This window comes from Echinops telfairi, unplaced genomic scaffold, assembly GCF_000313985.2.
Source record: "Echinops telfairi isolate 266 unplaced genomic scaffold, ASM31398v2 ScPeMD7_7475;HRSCAF=8513, whole genome shotgun sequence".
Taxonomy (NCBI): domain Eukaryota; kingdom Metazoa; phylum Chordata; class Mammalia; order Afrosoricida; family Tenrecidae; genus Echinops; species Echinops telfairi.
In genome coordinates, this window is record NW_022111379.1 from 4,195,704 (window position 1) to 4,217,168 (window position 21,465).

The 21,465-nt window shown below is 45.7% G+C and overlaps 1 pseudogene; it reads right to left on the reverse strand.

Annotated features, from left to right (window-relative positions):
- The window catches only part of LOC101650576, a 7,852-nt pseudogene extending 5,476 nt beyond the window's left edge, over nt 1-2,376 (reverse strand).
- Between the last annotated feature and the right edge of the window lie 19,089 nt (nt 2,377-21,465).

Sequence of the window (21,465 nt, forward strand, 5' to 3'; positions counted from 1 at the left end):
CAACAAATGTACACATGTGCTTTGTCGACACAATGGATGATGAATGTATGGATTGTGATAAGAGCTGTATAAGCCCCCAATAGAATGATTTTTTTTAAAAGTGGCTCTTGCTCAGTGGGTAGAGCTGCAGGAAGCAGGAGTGTGGAAGGGCCCTTCTGGTGTGATGGCTGTCTCTATGTAGGTGGTACAAAAAAAAACAAAAACAACTGAAGTAACAACTAAAAATGAAATAATGATAAAGAGAAAAAATGCGGGAAAGCAGGCAAACAAGAGCAAGAAAAAATAACAACTAAAAATAGAAAAAAAGGAATGGAAAAATAACAAGGGAAGAGAAGAAAGGAAAAATAAAGGAGAAACGAGGGGGAGACGAGGACAATAAAGAGAAAAAGCTATTTGAGAAGAAAGATTTAATAAGGGAAGGGAGAAAAGGAAAGGGAGATCGAGGGTAAAACGAGAAGTAGAAAGCATGAAAGATGAGGGGAGAAAGGAAAGTGGAGCCTGCAAGATAAGTAGAGCACCGGAGCCGGGGCAAGCCCACAGAAGAGAAAGCTGGGGCACACGCCTTGGACGTGGGCTGGCGCCTTCTGAAAGGGTGGAGTGGAGGTTGAGGGGTAGAATGCCTGGGTCAAAACAGAGTTCGTGCTGGCCTCGAATGATGCCCAAGATCAGGGTGCCTGATGTGGAAGTCATTCGTGCCTCGTCAGAGGGTGCCTGGGGCCCAGAAGCTTGTGCCCAAAAGAAACTATTTCTGGCCCAGAGAGCAGTTGGGGACAGGCAAGTTGGAAGGTGTTGTTGCCCACTGGTCTGATAAAGCAGAGTCCATTGGCATCCAGAGTTGAAGTGGTGCCACTCTGACTGGCTACACTTGTGGTAGCTAGAGGATGGGTGGAGCAAGCGGACATTGACCAGTGACTGATGGGGGCATTCGTGTTGCTAAACTGCTGTTCAAGATGACTGTATCAGGCCAGCTCGTTGAAAGACTTTATCCAATTCACTTGTCTATCTTTCCCTTCGAAGCTCAGGCCTCCAGGATTATCACCTGTGTCTGTTCCACTTGGCCTCTCATGGCTCTGTTGTAGAGGTTGTGTACTGTGTCTTCTAGGCTGCCGTCTTGACGGAAGTCTCCTTATTTCCATGAACTGTTCGAAGCCCTTTTGTATTCATTTTTTAATTTCTAGTAACAGCTTTTTATTTAGAGTGATATTAATGTATCCATTTGAGCGCTCTTTCCGTTACAGGTTTGCCTGGAATATTTTCTGTCTTTTCACTTTCAGTTTAGTTGTGTTTTGGGATCTGTGTGGGTCTCTTGTAAAGAGCATATAATTAATTGTATGATGTTTTCTTGTCCATTCCGTCATTCTCTGCCTGTTGATGGAAGAATTTAATCCATTTATATTTAAAGTGATTACTAATAAGGAAAGCCTTCTGCCATTTTGTAATTGTCTTCTGTTTATTTTGCACCTTGTTGTCTCTCATTTCCTCAACTTCCTTATTTTTGTTAAGTTTGTATAACGAACCATTTTTAGTCCTTTTTCTGTGTGTGTGTGTGTGTGTGTGTGTTGGAGAGCCTTTATCAGACAAAATCATCAAGATGAAGAGACTCCAGGCCCCAGCACTCCCCACAGGGAAGCCACCCTGGGGCTGCCAAGCACCCACTCCTGCAGCCATGTAGGGAGACCCTGCTCCCTCCCAGCCTCTGGGGATGAAGAGGGCTGAGCCCTACACCCTCAAAGAGAAGGCCTGGTGCCCCCATGCCTTCTGGGCGGCCTCCTTCCCATGTACCCTCCATGCCCACCCACCCCCTCTGACTCAGGGACCACACACTTGAACAGGACAGCAGACACGGGCTGGGGGCTGCTCCCCACAGCCCACCCGGCCACGATGGTGCTTTTTCAGGGGGTGGGCAGAGCACAGCCTGAATGGCTTCTTGGAAGCCCTCTGGTCAGCACTGAGCACTCTAGGTACCTGAGGGAGCCCATCTCCCGGCCATGGCCAGGCCCTGCAGGTAGGTGATGGGTGCCCGCTTCTTGTCTTGCAGCCTCTCGATGGCGTCCTTGTTGTCTTGCAAGTCCAGCTTGGTATGAACCAGGCAGATGGGTGTGTGGGGGCAGTGATGCCACACCTCTGGGTACCACTTGGGGCAGACGTTCTCAAAGGATGCTGGCCTCACCAGGGAGAAGCAGATCAGAAAGGCATCAGTGTAGGGGTAGCAGCTGGTCGTAGTCCTCCTGACCCGCTGTGTCCCACAGCCCCGTCTACCATCACATTGACTGAGCAGTTGTCAGGAAGGCATTTGTGGTGGTGTAGTTAATCAGTAGGCAGGTCTAACTTCCCCACGGCGCCAGCGCCGACCACTATACACTGGAGGGCCAGCATGGGCACTGGGGCTGGGCGGAGCTGCAGAGAAATGCCCGGCACCACAGCGTGTCTCTTTGCCTTTATATTTGAACATACTTTCTTTTTATCATGTTAATATTTTTTCCAGTTTTGTTGGCATATGATTTATATATCATACAATTCAATTGTTCAGCCATATCAAGAATTATACAATCATTACCACATCAAGTTTAGGACATCCCTCCCCATGGTTAAATCACCTTTAAGATGAGTTGTGCAATCACAATCAGTTCTAGTGCTCCCTCCCCCTCTCGCCTTCACTGTTTACTCCCTGCATCCTCTCTCGCTCCCTGTCTCCGACTCCCTCCGCCCACATCCCCTGCATCACTTATCACTATGCATCCACGCCTCCTGTGTGTCACAAACTGGGAAATCCAACAGAAACATGAAAAACAAAGTCAAAATAAGGTGATAAGGATAAAATAATAATAATAATATAAAGACAAAAACACAGTAAGAAAGAAAAGACCCACATCAACATTCAAAAAGCCAGGGAAGAAATTTCTGTCACGGAACAAGTAAGAGATAGGTGCACCCAGAACAAATTCAGGTCATGTCTATAGAGAGGTCAACTGGTCAAGTATCGAGTTTGATTGAGCATAATCAAAATTACAATGGTCTCTGCCTGATGATAAGGCTGTTGGAGACTCTTGTCTGTGGCTAAGAGGGGACCTGCCAGCAGCTCTGTCAAACTAGGTAGTCTGCAGATGGGTTTTGAGCTCCCACTGTCCACAGCCTTTTATGGTCATAATATTTGCTCTGATACTTTGCCCTCCGCCATACTCACATTTTGTAATTGCCATCTTTGGATCGCACAACCAGGTGTGCTTCTTCTGTGTGGACTTAGTTGACTCTTCAGTTGATGGCTGCTTGTTTGAATACAAACCTTTAAGACCCCAGACACTTCTCTGATTGATAGTCGATAACCAGCACCATCTACTTTCTTCACCACATTTATCTTCAGTGATCATTTCATGAAGGTGAGTATCAAGTAGGGCGATGGTATCCGAACTACGTGATTGGAGCTAGACACCATCTGCTTGTCCATGGAGGTTGCACGTCCCAGGTTTACTTTCACGTCCATAATATAAAATCAAAACCCTCCAAGGCCAACTCCCTCAATAGTAGCCATAAGCCAACCAGAAGCCAAACAGAATACACATAGTGAAAGTAAAAAGAAAGAAAAAGGGGGGAAAACAAGCAACAAGCAGGAAAGCAAAAGCCCAAAGAAGCACAGCATGTCAACCACCCCCGGCGTGTAAGTCGATTGCACTATCATCGTCATCAGTTTTCCCAGTGACCCGGCACACCAGACACTGTATGAGGAAACAGTACCACCCCGAGCCACCGTCCACGATTTTTTGCCCCACACAGTTCAATCCCATTCGATTGGGCTCTGTTGATCCTAAGTATGGGGACTGATGTCATGGGGGACCTTCCTGGGTCAGTTCTTCCACATTTAGGTCCCTGCTCAATGGATCAGACCCTGTCATGTCACTGCAGGGTGGGCACTGAGGTACTACCTGTATGGTGATCCTGTGTCCCTTTTCACTAGACACCCACTGAGCTGGGGGTCCCCTCCAAAAGCCAATGACCACCATTTCTACAATTCTGGGGCAGCCATTCTCTGCTTCCTCTCCCATCCAAGTACCCCTGTCCTCAGCCCAAGGGTGCAGGCACCTTCGAGACATGGCTCAGTTCATTCAGCCGGGCCTCTCTGTTAAGTGCTTCTGGTAGAGTCCCTGTATTATAACATGCTGCCTACAAGGTCAGCTTCCTTGATTATCATGGTGTTTAGTCCCTGGCATGGTTCACTGAAGGTTGAGTAGACACATTCATAATGTCTACCCAGGAATTGAAGATCTGGCCCCTTGTCCCCCTAGGTTCCATACACATTGTTTAGCATCCCTTCCTGCTATGAGGTTCTCCCCAATTGCCCACCACATTCACCAACAGCACTATCTGTGTTTCCCCCACAATGGAAATGGTCCCCTCTCCTGGTCTTGGCATGATTTCCCGGCAAGGTTCTCCTTCCAGTCCTGTGGGGCCCCCGTTGGTTTTCCCCAGCCTTGTTTCGATGCTGTCTAGCCTGAAGTGAATGGACATCTCCCAATCCACCCCTCTTGAAGGAGCGATCCCAGGCAGCGTGAGGGCTCCGCCTTCACGTTAGCTCTTGTGAAGTGCGCAAAAGTGAAATGATGTGTGGCTCATTGTCGGTAGGCAGCCTTCTCTTCTTTTGTTCAGGAATTGGTTCCTAAGATTTGTTTAATTGGTGTTTTCTTCTTATAGTAGTGGACACATACAATACTTGTCCTTTTGCGATTGACTGACTTCACCCGGCATAATGGTTTCCTGGTCCTTCCATGTCATGTGGTGTTCCATCACTTTTTAAGGGATGCGTAATATTCCATTGGGTGTATGTACCATGGTTTCTTTATCCATTCTTCCACTGTTGGGTATTTGGCTGCTTCCAGTTTCTCGCTATTGTGAACTATGAACCTGGGAGAGCACACCTCCACTCATGTTGTGTCTCATTTATTTCTTTTTAAAATCATTTTATTGGGTGCTCTTGCAGATATTATAAGAATCCGTAATTCAATTAGATAAAGCGTAATTGTACAATTGCTGCCACCATCAGTTTCAAAACATTTCTTTCTTCTTGAACTCTTTAATATCAGCTCCCATTTATCCCCTCCCCACCATCCTACCCCCCAGGAACTCTTATTAGTATGTTATATTATTATTATTATTTTGGTGTATCTTACACTATCCAGTGTATCCATTCACCTATCAAATTCTGTTATTTGTTCCTCTCAAGTGGGGCTGTACAGTCATCACTGCTGTCAGTTCCCCCTTCTTCCCCTTCACTGCCCACTCTTCCAGTACCCTCAAGGAATCATTACCACTGTTATTATTACTGAAGGGTTTATCTATCTTGGATTTTATGCACTGAACAATCTTAATGATGCAAATGAACACACGCAGGTCTAATAAGATTAATGGGGTATAACTAGGGCCATAATATTAATTATTGGAAGTTCAAAATGTAAATGAGCAAAGGAAAGAAAAATCAGCGGGTTTGTTTTTATTTTTATTTATTTATTTTTAAATCGTTTTATTAGGGGCTCATAAAACAATTATCACAATCCATACACACATCAATTGTGTAAAGCACATTTGTACATTCAGTGCCCTCATCCTCAAAACATTTCCTCTCCACTTAAGCCCCCGACATTAGGTCCTCATTTTTCCCCTCCCTCCCCGCTAACCCCTCCCTCATAAGACCTTGATAATTTATAAATTGTTTTTAAATCACTAACTTGGCATTCATAATCCATATTTCATATAGCATTATATATAAGCACAATTGTACAGAACAAACAGAATAAGTACAGGTCAGTTTGGGATAAATGAACATACAGAACCTCTCAGGAATCCACTCTTACTGGGCTAAGATGATTGAATGACCTCTAGCAGAGAACATTAGTGAGCTGTACGCATCTGCAAAAAAACAATAATAGACCCTGACAGTAATATAATTTCCAGTCTCTTAGTAATATGTAATTCACATATTGGCAGTGATTCCGAATGTGCATCATACATCAAGGATATATGTTGACTTTCAAAATAGTTATTATAATTATGTTATTTTATTGATCAAATTCCACCAGTGATGGTATATTTTTCAATCAGATTGCATGCAAAGAAAATATATCAATGGCAAATTAAGGTAGTATTTTTGATTAACTTGATGTTCACTGTTGACTATACTAATTCTTAAGGTTAAAAAGAAGTACCAGTATTCTGTTTTGGAATTGTATGCATTCCAAGATTTGAAAAATATTTTGTGGTTAATAGTGATCAGTATTCTTTTAAGGTAGACAGATTAAAATGAAAGGTTCTAAAACGGTAACAACCGAAGGCAAGATTATAAACGATCTCATCCAACTCTTTATTTTGTAGTTGGGAATAACTTGGGCTCAAGGAATCAAAATGATTTGCCAATGTCACTATTGTAAGTGATGATAGAGGTAAGAGAATAATCTAGAGAGCTTGCCATCTGCTACCAAAAGGCTTAATGTCCTTGTGATCATAAAATAGGTTTTCTTTCCCCTGTCTTTTCATACACTAGACATAGCATTAGAGAAAATTTTAATCAGAAAAACATTCACATTGATCCTACCACTTCAATACAAATATCTATTTTTACTCTCCTCATCCTGTGCATATGAAGAGATTACTGCAAAAAACAAATTATATTACTTTATTACTATAATGTTGTATCAAATGAATTTTTACATTGCTACTTAGCCTTTCAAAATAATTTCCAATGTTTACATGGTACTTCACTGAATTTACACATTATATATACTTAATCAATTCCTAATTATTAGAAATTGATGTTCCTACTTTTTAAAATAATAGGGGTATATATATTAAGTGCTTTCAACAGTTTGACATCCTAATTAAAAAAGTATTTCTTAGGACTAACTCTCCAGAGAAGGATTAAATTATAATATTTAATTTGCTTTTCTGAATTACTTTTCAATTAGGCTCCACCAGAAACTCTTCCAACAGCATAGGCCTACTTCCTCCGGCCCTTCGGAATAAGGGTTTAAGAACTCTTGATTATATTTTTCCATCTTTATAATAACAACGATACAGAAGAATACAAAATATATTTTAAATACAAGGAGAAAACCAATTTCATAGTTGCTTGTTCCCTGTCCATCATCCTTTGATTCACAGGGGATGTCTAGAATAAAGTAAATTTACACTTTCTTACCTGGAGACATGCACAGGTGACATATGAGGAAAGACAGGGAGGGAGCGACAAAGGAGGAAAGGGAAAAGGGAGGAAGGTAAGTACAGGCGGTTGTTGAAATGCCAGCAACAAGTGTCCTGCTGCCGTTCTCCTTCTTGGGCAGGAGACAACCCTGTATAATCCGATACTCAGAACTAGCTAATCTGAGCAGAGGCTCTCACTACACATCACTGAAAACTTACACAAACAGTGAATTTGCTTGGCAGAGAGGAAAAAACTAGGATATTCCTTCATCTAATGAAGAACAAGAATTCTGACAAATGAAAGATGTTTCTTTTTATATGGTTAATTCTTGTGTTGTTTTGTTGTAGTTTTTGGTTAATTCTTTGAGATGGAATTTCTGTAATTAGTTTCATAAATGTATTAGTGTGTCATTGCAAAGCTTAATCAGACTAGAGCTAATAGAATATTGTTAAGTAGTACTTTTTTGTAAAAATTGTTGGATTAGGTAGTAATTTCAAACTCTGAACAGGAAAGTAATCCAAGACAATGTGGAAATGATATGAAATGTTCATTCATTTATCTCTCAACTTATCCTGCAATTTAGCTGCTCATTGTGTTGATAAATTTATAGCAAAATGATAAAATTGTGCACCTCATTTATTAAGTTTTTGGCTGTTCCATAAAATGTAATTTTTTCAGATAACTGGAGTTTATCCCTTAAGCATCTATTTTTTCTTTTATTTTCAACATTTTAAAGATTTTTTTACTCTTAAACAGAGTATATGGGACACTCCTCTGCCTTAAGAGCATATATGGAACTGAAATTGGTCTATTCTTGACTTAGGACTCAGTCATCTTTTGAACTATGTATTATTATGTGGTGCTGAGGGCATTATTAGTGTGTGTGCAGCGGCTCACACTAAGTGACGCTGGTATGCTCTGGCTTTGTGTGTGTGTGATATTATTTTCACTCTTACCCTCCTTGTTCTAGAGTGCACTTTGCTCTAACTACCTCTCTGTTGGCTCAATAATGAGTGATTAAAGGTTCTTTAGTAGAGGGGCAGAACCAGTCAGAACCAGAACACACACACACACACACATTTCCTTGAGGAATTGCTCATGTATTTAGGGGCTGGCAATTCCAAAATCTCGTAAGTCAGGCAACAGGTTGGAGATTCCTGTAGTCTTGTGCCTCCAAAGCAGTGGGAAGAGGAGACAGAGGGAGTTCTGGAAAAATGTCTATTTATAGTCTGGACTGTGGAGAATCTTCCTTTTTGCTCATAAAGACTTTAGCTGCTTGGTTGTGGCCCACCCACTTTATGGGAGGTAACCTGCTTTACATAAGGCTGACTGATTAGCCACATGTAATTATTTTATTCTTTGAAGGAGCCCTGGTGGTGCTGTGGGTTAGGTGTGGGGCTGCTAACCACAAGGTCAGCAGTTCAAACCCACCAGATGCTCTGGGGGGCAAAGAGGAGGCTATCTGCTCTTATAAAGATTTTCAGTCATGGAAGTCACTATGAATGAGAATCAATCTGATGACAGTGGAGTTGTTGTTGTTGTTTAACTCACTCAATAAAAGCAATGAGATGGTTGTTGTATCAAGTAACTGGTACCCTAGCTTAACCAAGTTGATACACAACATAACAGTAACTATCACAAGACTGGGAAACCAGATGACTGACTGAGGTCAAAGTTTGAGCTAAATTAAAAGCAAACTGTTCTATGTCCAATTAAACCATTTAAAACTTTCAATGCCTTAGCTAAAGATATCAATTTTATTGGTTTCAAGATATCATAATCAAAATTCAGAATGGTCTCAAATGGAAAGAATGAGGGGGGCAGAGATAAAAGAATTTGCATAGCATTGAATGTAAAAATCATTGAATTTATCCAAAAGGGCTGAGATCTCACCTCAAAGAATTGGACACATGAGGCTTTCTACTCCTGTAAAGAGTTTCACTCGTGGACACCCACAGGGCAGTTCTCTGCCCTGGCCTGTAGGATTGCTGAGTCTGAATCGGCTCCAGGGCCGTGGGTTTGCTTTTGTTTTTCGTATTTCATTTGGCATAATATTTTCGGGGTTCAGTCATGTCATAGCATGCATTCAAATTCCATTTCTCTTTATGGCTGAATGATGTCCCATTGTAAGGACACCACATTTTGTCCATCCCTTCACCTGCTGACAGACACTTGAGTTGTTTTTGCCTTTGGGCTACTGTGAATAATGCTGACCAAGAGAAGGTGTATTTTCCAACAAGCTCATGGGTTTAAGGGAGACACTGAGATCAGTGGCCAAGATTAAGGGAGTTAGCAATGAGACAGACAGTATGAAGAGTGGGCTCCTGAGCACATCACGTCACCCCTGTAAGCCTCAGTTCGTTCTTCTCCAAACCAGGCCTAATAAAGATTTTAAATGATATCTCGAATGTATCCTCCGTAACGGCTGTCCAAGCCCAGAGCTTTGTATGTGTGGGTTCATTTGATCACAGTGCCCAGCTCTTCACACTGTGGTGGGAATTAAGTCAGATCAAGAGTGCTCATGCTAACCTGGCACAGTCAACACCCAGTAAATATTAGCATCATCCCTTTTTGTTTCTTTTAAACTTGCGCCCCCTCTGGACAGGAAGATTCTTCCACCATGGATGTGTGCCTCAGTCGTTTCTGCATCTCCCAGGTCTTGGCTCATGGCGGTGTTCAATAAATTGGGTAAATCTATTGATATGAGAGCCAAAGGGTGCATCCCAGGGCAGCTGCCAAGCACACCCAAGTTGAGTAGACACAGAGCACCTGGCATGCTACTCTGCCTGGGTCCTCTCATTGAGCACCCTGCAGTCTGCTGGGGGTGTTGTTAGTATCTTCACATTATGGGTGAGGGAATGGAGGCCCAAGTACGTACAGTTACAAGTGGCATTCAGAACTCAGACAAGAGGATTAAGAGTACACGTGCCGAACCTCCACTCGACCCCGCCTCAATGAATATTAAGTAGTTGCCTCCTTATCATTACAGGCAGAGATGGTCTGTCTCGAGTCCAGGTGGGGTGGGGCACCAGTGCTCAGAGTTCCCATACGAGAACAGTGGCCAGGTGGGAGAGGTGAGTGGGTCTCTGGTCCCATCCTACTTCTGAGCAGCCCATGTGGGGAGCTGACCCTGGACCACGGAGGAGCTAGACCCTGAAGGGAGCCACACAGTGTGGGAGAGGGACCTTAGCAGGGGCCACACCCCTGGAAGACCCTTCCTCCCTGGACTTCCAGGGCCCTGAGAGGGCTCCAATGAGCCTTGAAGACACTCACTCTGCATTGGACTGCTTCACCGTAAGGTTGGCAGTTCAAACCCGCCAGTCACTCTGTGGGTGGAAGATGAGGCTGTCTGCTTCTGTAAAGATTCACAGCCTTGGAAACCCTAGATAGGGTTGCTATGAGTCGGAATGGTAGTGGGTTTGGGTTTGGGAGTGGCTCTTTCCCTCCAGAAACCTAGTTCCAGTCCAATGCCCATTGCAACTCTTAATGAAAAAATTGATGGGGCCATTGAAAGCCAGGGCCAGAAAGCTCCATACATCCAAATAACGGTGGTAGCAAGGTTACTCAGCAGGAAGCGTGCCATCAGGTGACCCCCCACTTCAGCCACTCCCACGATTCCAGATTCAAAGTCAGCAAACAGACTTTGGGATGATGACTCGGGTCACAATTTTGATTGTGGTGCTGAATGAAACTGGTGTGTCCATGAAAGTATGCCAAGTCATATACAAACTGCACGTGTTGGTTGCTTGTCAAGTATCCCTTGAAGACATGCTTTAAAAATACAGCATGGGAGGGAACCCTGGTGCCTGGAGCTGGAGCGGCAGGGAGGAGGTGGACAGGCATGTGCAAGGGGGCGGATGAAAACAAGGCAGCTTTGCAGCCTACAGAGCCCCGACTGACCATGAGATGTACCTCACTCTTCCTGCTCTGGTGGTTGTCAGGAAGGAGTTACATTTGTTGGTGATAAAAGACACCGATACCGTTGCCATCTCTTCTTCATCTTCCAGCCAACCCAGTCCTCGGCTTGTTGTCTAACCATCTTCTCCAGCTGCATCCTGAGGGGGGTGAAGGGGAACACCCCCTCTGCGGACCTTCACCCCTAACTTCAGGAAAGGCATTGAGACAGCGTGGCAGCCAGAACCTGCTTACTTAAATAGGGTTCCCCACAAACAGTGCTGAAACACAAATTTTTGTGCAAATCTTTTATGAAGCTCCCAGGGGACCCTGCTAAGGTTTGGGGAAACGAGACAGGGAGGGGGAGGAAGGCAAGCAGGGACCCCCTCACAGGAGTGCTCTGAGAGTGGCTGCCCCAGACCCCTCGGGGACCCGGGTGTGAATGGGAACATCCCCGATGGCCATGGGTATTCTGACTTTGCTGCCTCTCGGGCCGTAGTCCCGTATTTGCTGGCTCCGGAAGCTGTGGGGAGAAGGAGGTGGAAGCTCCCTGGCACACCCAGAATTCTTAGGGTGAGGTCAGGTCGGCAGCTGAGGGCAGCTTCCCACAGAAGTCAGGTTGCTGACATTAGGAAGAGGTATGCTACAAAACCAAAATGCCCCAAACCAAATTCAGTACCATTCAGTGAATTCTCTCTCAAAGCAACCGTGTGGGCCAAGTAGAACTGCTGGCCTCTCTCTACACAGCTGCTTCTATACACGGCTTCACCTGACCTCTGAGTTCTGGTCTCTCTATATTAAGGTGACCAGATTTAAAGCAGGACACCATTGATGGGGGGTGGGAGTTCTTGATTAAAAATTTGGTCTATATGGACCAAATAGACTGTTCCCTAGCTTGTCATGCATTCTTTCAAAAAATCGAGACTTTTAAAACGCCAAAAATTGGGACTGTCCCGCCAAAAGTGGGACGTCTGGTCACCTTACTCTATATGGCCGTGTTTTGCCCCAGCCGGGCTGAACCATATGCATAAAAAGGCCTGGCCTCTCTATGTGGCCTTGCCTAGTCCCAGCGGAGCCAAGCCTGTATATGGAGAGAGGCTTGGTCTCTCTCTATTAAGACTCACCTAACCCCTATATACAGCTTCACCTAGCCCTGGGCCTAGTCAAGGCCCTATGGAAAGAGGCCTGGCTTCTCTCTATATGGCCTCATATAGCCCCGAGCCAAACCAAGTCCATAAACACAGAGAGGCCTGACTTTTCTTTATAGGGTCTTGCCTAGCCCCTGGCCAAACTTGGCCTAGCTTGGCCTCTCTCAATATATGGCCTAGCCTAGACCCTGGCTGAGCTGAGTCCACATATGGAGAGAGGGCTTCCTTTCTCTATAGGACCTCAGCTAGCTCCTGGCCCAGCCAAGCCTATATATGGAGAGGCCTGGCCTCTCTCTGGACAGGCTCACCTTGCCATGGCCAGGCCTGAGCCTACATGTGAAGAGAGGCCTGGCTCTTCTCTATATGGCCCCGCTTAGCCCTCAGCTAAACCTGGCTCCTATAGAGAGAGAGCGGGTGGGCCTCTCTCTGTAAGGGCTCTCCTTGCCCTGGGCCAAGTGAGCCAAGACCATATACGGAGAGAAGCTGACTGGCCAACTGTGGTGAGTCGGTGCAGAAGAAACTCTAAACAATAGCAGTGAGACCTAGCTCTGGGGACTCCTCCACAGTGCAAACCCACAGTGATTACATGCACTCACTCGTGTGTGTGAACGTGTGCAATGCTGCTAGGTGCCACCAACCCTTGTGATGCTAGAGTTTTCTCTGGCTGATATTGACCAGCAGTTAACATCAGTGAATGCCAGGCCTTTCTTCCCATCGCACCCTGGAAAGCCCTGCTGCCACCTAGCTGGCATCATAGCAACATGCAAGCTTCTACTGACAGGTGGTGGCTACACATGGGGCACACTGATGACCAGGAATCGAACCCTGGTGTCCTGCTTGGAAGGTGAGAAGTCTCTAATGAAAGCCAGAAAACAGTGGTCTGTGAAAGTCTGTCAGCAGCCAGCCAAAGACCGAGCACTGGGAGAAGGAAACAGATGGGTTTGCTACCTCCAAACTGCCGAAAAACTCCCGTGAAAGTGAAACAAGTTATATATAGCTTAAACTAGGGGTCAGAAACAAGTTTTTGGTTTTTCAAACATAGATCACAGGAAGAGAGGAGCAGGTTTTCACGATGATCACAAGATCCAATCAATACTCTAGGCAGGCAGGTTTTGCAATGATTATTAGGAAATTATTCCTGCATTTATTTCTCCAGGGGCCACGAGACCATCTTGCTTTTGAAGGGCTTCACACACCAGAAGAGGGAGAGAAATATACAAACCTTAGTCATGTAGAAAATATGGGCAAATACAAAAGTACATAAAAACATGCAAGTAAGACATTTGCCACAACAGTTGGGTAAGATCATGGAAACTTTCACTCAAATTAACAAACACCAAAAGGGGACCAGAAGTGGGATCCTTTCAGCCATTAAACACAGTGAGGTGACACTGAGCGAGCCGATGGAGAGGGTCTTACAAGTAAATAAGTGGTGAAGAGCAAAGAGTATGACATTTCTGCATAATATCAAGGATATCACCCGTGGAGAAAGCAGCAGGCCTTTAGAAAGCAGGAAAGAAAGAAAAGACCAACATTGAAGTAGCATAATCTGGTGTGATGTAGCATGTTGTTGTGATGTAGAAAAAGGTTGTTGGTGCCACAAAATCCTGTGATGCGGGTTCTGATGTTATTTCTGTCACCAAGACTATTTCTGAACCAGAGGAAGGATGGTAAGAGGACAAGTTGACTTTGTCCTCCAGGCCCCTGGGAGTTGGAATCAACTGGACAGCAGTGCGTGTTTTAGGCTTCTCTAAGCTTAACTGTGAGGTGGGCATGAGGAGGGAGGTGGCGCTGCCCTCCTTTCTATAGCCTGCTCTCCCACTGTGGGTTGAGTGGTGGTGGCAGTGAGAGCTGGCCCTAGGCGGCAGGCTCTGAAGGCTGCAGAAGTCAGTGAGGGCTTGAAGCTCGGCATCCAGGAGAAGAGGGATGGAGGGGGGGGGTTGTCCAAGGAGGAAGGGAGTGCCTCTCCCAGCATCTGAGCGCTCCCTACACTCTGCCTTCAGTACCAGGACCCCTGAAGGAAAGAAGGGAGGAACACAAAGGGAATTGGAGCCCCAAGGCCAAGTGCAACTCCTCCCAACACCATGCCGGTGAGTGAGGGTGTCTGTGATCCCTCAGTGGGGTCTGAACACGCCACGCGGTGGTCAGGGTCTCAGCACCCTTTTCACGGGACGGAACAATGAGGGTCACGGGCAGCAAACTGCCTCAGTGTTTAGCGGTGAACCAAGAGTGCCAGTTCTGAGCATGGGGGTCAGCTGGGGTCCCAGGGGCTCAGATATATCTGTCACAAGAAAACCAAGTCGAATCCTCTTTCCGGAGTTGCAGGAACAAAGGAGGTGGTGGAGGATAACCAAACCACCTTCTGAGGGAAGGGCAGCGGATTGATTGTCTGCTGTGAGGCCGCTGCTATTTCGGCTGCTAGTTCATGTAATGCTCACAGCCGCGTGGTCACGGGCCGGGCAGGCCAGGCAGTGCCCCCACCCTGAAGAGAACTCAGGATTAGAGAGGAACAAGGATGCAAGAATGTTCCTCCGCCCAGAATTGTCTGTGAGAAAGTAGCGGGGCTCTGGGCTGCAGAAGATGGGAGAAGTCTCTATAGGGAAGTGGTAGCACGTTAGGGCTGCGAGGACCCCTGCAGGAGGTTACTGCGGAGAACCAGCGCATGGCCAATTCTAGCCTGAGCCAGGTGGGCGGCACACCTGGGCGGCCCAAACAAGACCCAGGTGGGCTTAATTCAGCCAATGGGATCAAGCAATACCTTCACCCATGCCTCCCAACCACAGGCCTCAAATACCTGGACCCCCAGACTGCTTGGGGCCCCTTTTTCCTTTTACCCTTTTTTCTCCCTCCTGCATGGTTGTGCTGCTGTCTCTCTGGCCTCTGGCTACCACGTGTCCAGTGACTGTACAACCTGACACTTCTTCTGTCCTTAATAAAAACTCACTTGGATCACAAACCAGACTTTGGCATGAGTTCTTTCTGGGATGAAGCCAAGAACCAAGGTATTTCCCACCCGAAAAACCTAACAGAAGCGGACTTGGGGCTTGGCCCTGAAGGAGAGCGGCCTCTGAAGGCAAGGATTCCCAGAGGTTCTCCCCGACCAGGCAGCTCTCCGGCCGTGGTGCATCGGAGCCGCGGAGAGAGGAGGAGCTGGGCAGGTCCCGGGGACTCAGCAAAGTGTGGTCCATGCTTAAGCCGCTGAATTGCATTGCACACAACGCAGATGTCAACAAAGTGGATTATGAACAAAAATAAAAGAAACCGAAGAGAAACAGACGCCACATGAATGCAGAGGGAGGATGGGCACTTGAGGGCAAAGGCAGAGATCTGATGAACTACTTATGCCCCGCTGAATTCAAATCTCTAGTCTCTGCAACCATGGGAGAATAAATTACTATTGCTCTCAAAATAAAGCAGCAAAGAATGCTGTGCTAATGCCATGATCTTAGCATTGTCTCAATCTCCAGGCACCAGAGCTTACCTGTCTGACAAGCAGACGCGCAGAACTTCTTCCATTGGGGTCTTATTAAAGTTTCCAGGGCTGTAATTGCACAAAAACAGTGTGATCAGTTGTCAACCAATGAGTTGAAGGGTTCAAGTTCACCCAGGGATACCTCAGAAGAAAGGCATGTCCATCTAATTCCCCAAACCAGGCATGTAGCGAGTGCCCTGGGAAGCACAGTTCTCCTCCGACCCACAGTCACCCTAAGTCAGAATGGACCCCACGGTAGTTAGAGCCTCTGTTTTTGTTGTTTGCACAGGCAAACAACCTGCGTTCAACCAGAGCTGCTCCTGGTCCCAGGATTCCTTGTGACAGTCATCTCCTGAAACAGGCCACAGCCTTGCCCTCTCCACACTTTGTTTAAGCCCAGGGTCAGCAACTACCGGTGAAGACGTTGTTGTGTGCCAGGCACCATGAGGGACACAAGGTTCACCGCAGCTTTCCAGGGCTTAAGTTGGAAATAAGGTGGGGGGGAATGGATGAAAATGATACATGCTCTGAAATGCTGTATATCAGATCACCCTGACATTGCAAATGAATTTGTCCAGAAGGATGTTGGGTGATCTGAACTGCCCTGTTCTCCATGAGTAGGCCATTCCAATCCCAGAAAGGGTGAAGATTTTTCTCATTGAATGTTTTTTTCTCATTGAAATAAACCTTGGTTATGTCAGGAAGGAAACAAAACTTCTGCGGAGCTTTCTTGACCCCAAGGGCCCAAACTGATGAACAGACCTTGAGCAGGAGAATAGTTGTCAGCAAGTAGCCAGCCAATAGTTCCTGATAAGCTCCTCTCATAGACACAGTATGCGTTATGGATGGGAACAACCTTTTCCGTTTTAATACTATAGGGCCGACCGCTAACTAGTGATGAAGAAATTGATTCTATTTGTGGAAACTCAATATCAGCAACTAAAACCAGGCCGTGGGCTGACTGTGGAACAGAGCACCAACTAACTGCTCATAGGTAGGTTTGAGTTGAAGCTGAAGAAAATTAAAACAAGTCCACAAGGGCCAAAATACAACCTTGAGTCCAGCCCCCCTGCATTTCAAGAACACATTTGACCATTGAGCACCAATGACAGAAGGCCTGATGAGCTGTGGGAAGACATCACGAATATAACACACGAAGAAAGCACAAGGCCATCAAAAAGACCAGGGGGTGGGGAATAACAGTTGATGTAGAAGTGACTGAAACGTGCTCTTCATCACAGAGTAGCTAAGGTCAGTGGAAGAAAAGATACAGTCAAAGAGCTGAACAGAACATTCCAAAGGGCAGGTCAAGAAGACAAAGTCAAATACTATGGCGACCTATACACAGACCGAGAGTTAGAAAACCAAAAAGGGAAAACCTGCTCAGCATACCTTAAATGGAAAGAACTCAACAAAACATTCCAGCCTCCAGTGGCAATCTTGAAAGATTCGATAGGGAGAATGCAGGAATTCTATGGGACTCATGCAGGAAGCATGAAAAGAAGTTGGGAAGACTAGAGTCACTGGGCCAGAAAGAACGAGTCGACATTCCACCATTTCAGAAGGCAACACATGACCAAGAACCAACGGTGCTGTAGGAAGAAGTCCAAGATGCACTGAAAGCATCAGCCAAAATCACGCCTCCAGGAATGGATGGAATACCCTTTGAAATGTTTCAACAAGCTGATGAAGCACTGGAAGCACTCATACATACCAAGAAATTTAGAAGACAGCTGCTTGGTCAACGGATTGGAAGAGATCCATATTTGTATCCATTCCAAAGAAATGTGATCCAACAGAAAGCTCAAATTATCAAAAGGTATCAATACATGCAAGTACAATTTTACTGACTATCATCCAACAACAGTTGCAGCAGTATATTGACAGGGAGCTTCTAGAAGTCCAGGGGGTATTTGGAAGAGGACACAGAGCAAGGAATATCATTGCTGGTATCTGATGGATCTTGGCAGGAAGGAGACAATACTGGAAAGCTATTTACTTGTGTTTTATTGACTGTGTGCCAAGGTATTCGACTGTGTGCACAAGACCTCTTTCAAGTGTTGAAAAACAAGGAGGTCAGATTTAGATAATGAAAAGAGAATGATATCTACTTAATAAAAAATAACATATTGAGAAATTAGATGGACTCATGGCTATTTAAAAGAAGTCGTCCCTTCTCAAGCAAGATGTGAACTGCTTCACCTGAACAATGAGAAAAGAGGAAGACAAGGTAGTTTTTCTTTCACAATGATATTTCATTAGTACTCAGAGAAAGGAAAAAAATAGAAACATTAAATATTTTTAGGATAATACTTACATTAATGAGCAGTAGGTGATACAGGCATTCTCTTTTGAAATATGAATGGGAGTGAAAATTGCATGAAGATTTTGGAGTAAATTTTTTGGTTATTAGGTTCAACCTAAAGATTTAAGCATAAGCAAATGTGGGGAAGAGAGTGGATGGTGCCCTGCTATCAAAAGATAGAGTGTCTGGGGTCTTAAAGGCTTGAAATTAACCAAGTAGCCATCCAGCAGGGAAGCAATAAGCCCACATGGAAGAAGCACACCAGCTTGTGTGATCATGAGGCGTCAACGGGAGCAGGTGTCCAAAATAACTATATTGATGTGAACAAGGGGGTTGGGGTGGAGACCCAAAGCCTATATGTAGACAATTGTGGCTATCCTCCCACAGAAGGGTTATAAGGAAGGGATGATTCAACCAAGGTGCAGTATAGCACCGAGGAAACACACATCATTCTTCTAGTTCCTGAATGATTTCTCCTCCCACTACCATGACCCTGTTCTACCTTACAAATCTGCTTAGACCGGAGAACACACATTGGTACAGATAAGAGCTCTCAACACATGGAATTCAGGACAGATAAACCCCTCAGGAATAGTAGTGAGAGTAGCGCTATCATGAGGGTAGGGGTGTGGTTGAGGAGGGGGAAGGGGGAACCCAACACAAGGTTGGCTATATAGCCCCCCCTCACTCTGGAGGGGATGAGTAACAGAAATGTGAGTGAAGGGTGACAACGGACAGTGTAAGATATGAAATAATAATAACAATATACAATTGATAAAGGATTCACAAGGTGGGGAGGGGGAAAAAGAGGATCTTATACCAAGGGGTCAAGTAGAAAATGTTTTGGAAATGATGATGGCAACATATGTACAAATACACTCGATACAATTAATGTGTGGGATGTTATAAGAGCTGTAAGAGCCCCCAATAAAATGATTTAAAAAATAAAATACATTGGTAAGTGAAAAAAGTTATGAAACCATTCCAGGTGATGCTCTCAGTACTATCTGGGGATTATATATTCTCTTTTCACCTATTTCTAGCTAGTCATTCTATTGATAGCTATTTTTCAATGCTCAGATCTTTCTCTCTGACTTCTAGTTAGATTTTCTTCACATCAACTGGTCTCATTTCTTCCCATTTTTATTAAGTTCTTATTTATGGATTTCTGATTTCCTTTTTCTTGTTGAGGATGTTAAACATGCTTACTCTGAAGCCTATTTTCATTTCATACCCAAACTATTATTCATTTCATTGCATGTCTTTCTCAGCATTTGTCATCTGTTGGTCTTTTGGAATATCAACTTGCTGATTCATCTTTCATAGTAAATGAGTGTGTGCATATGTATGTGTGTGTTCAGCCCCCCTGGAGCAGCTTTGCCATTGATCCTACCAGCTTCCTGGACCCCTCGGTCCAATACTGGACTTATTCTGGGGGCTTGAGGCTGCTGCCCCCTGGAGACACTGAGGCTGTTACAGCCCAAGTCACCTCGCTACTGTCACCCTGGCACAGCTCTTGGCTAGAGCCTGGGTCAACCTCTCCTTTTTCGCTAGGTACCAAATACACATCCTCGAGGGTCCTAGGTGATGGTCAGTCCGGCTTTTGTCAGTCCCCCTCCTGTAAGCAAAGGTAAAGGGGAGGGAGGGACCCTCTGGGGCACCCCTCACCCACCCCGTACCCCAGCCAAGGGTGTCCCATTTTCTTCCCAGCCACCAGAGTCCTGGCAGCCTCGGCTGCTTCCCAGGCCCTGGGGGACCATGGCTGCAGCTTGCTCATGCCTGTGTGTTTCTGCCACCTCTGTTGTCAACGGAGGTATGTATCTTATGTGGGGGAGATATGTATCTTATGTGGGGTGACTACTGCAGGGATACCTTGGTTGTCGGACTCAATTCATTCCACAGTCGTGTTCCAGCACCAAAAAGTTCAATATTTTCCCCCTAGGAAGTAATGGAAAGCCAAAGAGTTGGTTCTGAGACCCCCAAACGCACACTTATAGATTCATATTTCCAGGACTTATTTTTACACAAAGTTAACAGCCCTAGGTTGGAAACGCCTCCTAAAACATCTAACCCCAATCAATACAGTACATCAACTATCAAAATACAATACAGTAAATTAAATGAGGGTGGTTCACACAAGTAAAACACACACAAAAGCACAATGACGAATGTTCTAACACAGTAGCACAGGCGCTGTATGTTGTGCGTGCGAGAGCAGCACTGAGCCTTGAAGCGTCACCCCTTTGTGTCGAGGGCGGAGCGGTTTGACAACAGATCTCACTGCAATCTTCTGAGGTTTTAGCAATGTCGTGTCTCTCACTGATTCGCGTGTGGTGCAGACTGTAGGACCTCAGCTACAGGTGAACTGCCCCCTGTCACCTCAGCTAGATGCTCCTAAGGGCAGCTTCTCACTTTCCTGACCCCGCCTCCTGGGTTTGAAGGAAGCACCCGCTGACCTAAGGCTGGCTGCTGGAACCCCTGGGTGGAGCAAACACATAACAAGCTACCTGAAGAGTTGGAAGGTCAAGCCCGCCCAGAAGCACCTTGGTAGAAAGCCCCTGGCCATCCCCTTCAGAGAAACCAGCCATTGAAAACCCTATAGATGCTCTCCCCTGACACATACAGCGAGGCCAGGAGTCAGAGTTTAGCTCCGCAGCAGCGGGTCTGCTGACTGCAAACTCTCACTCCCTTCTCCCAACTCTCCTTTCAGCTCCATCGTTTCGGGCAGCTGAGACATCATTGATGTCTTACCACGCGGGCACTCCTGGAGCTCCCCATTGCCTGAAGGTCATGGGAGGGCACCCCCGCCCCCCATCTCCCAATGCAGGGGCTATTCTTCTGGGTTTCCAAAAGTGGAAGACCTCTGAGCCTACCCCGCATGGGGAGGAATGTCCCCAAGTGGGGAGGCTACCAGAGAGAACTCAGCCCGGAATTTGAGGGATGAGCCAGAGACTAGACCTACCATTGCCTCTCCATGTCCCCTCCCCCACAAGGCAAACTGAAGTCCATCAGCCGCAGCCCCACTCCGAGTCCCAGGCTGGGCCGCGCTCTGCCCCGGGAAGAAGGACTCACCGTAGCAGCGATGCTGCAGGGCTGCGTGGGTTCCTGTGTTTCTGCTGTTTAAATTGATGCTCTTACATTTGCTTATTTGGTTTTCTCTGCAGTTCCTGTTCTTTACATTGGCAATCATGCAAAGTGTTGTTGAAAAGAAAAATCTGCCCTTCTAACATATTTCCTGAGCGTGAGCCATCTTTTATAATAAATGTTCAGCAGATTTATCATTTTCCTTCTTCAAGCTTGCATTTGGTCCAAATATTAGGATCTGAACTCGCGTTATGTTTGGCAGAACGGTGACAAGTATCAGGATCCTGCTGTTAACTTGTTCAGCATCGCTTTGGGCTCCCGGTTCCCAAGGTAAAGAAAGCACTGACACCTTAGCCGGCCTCATCCCCAGCCCTTC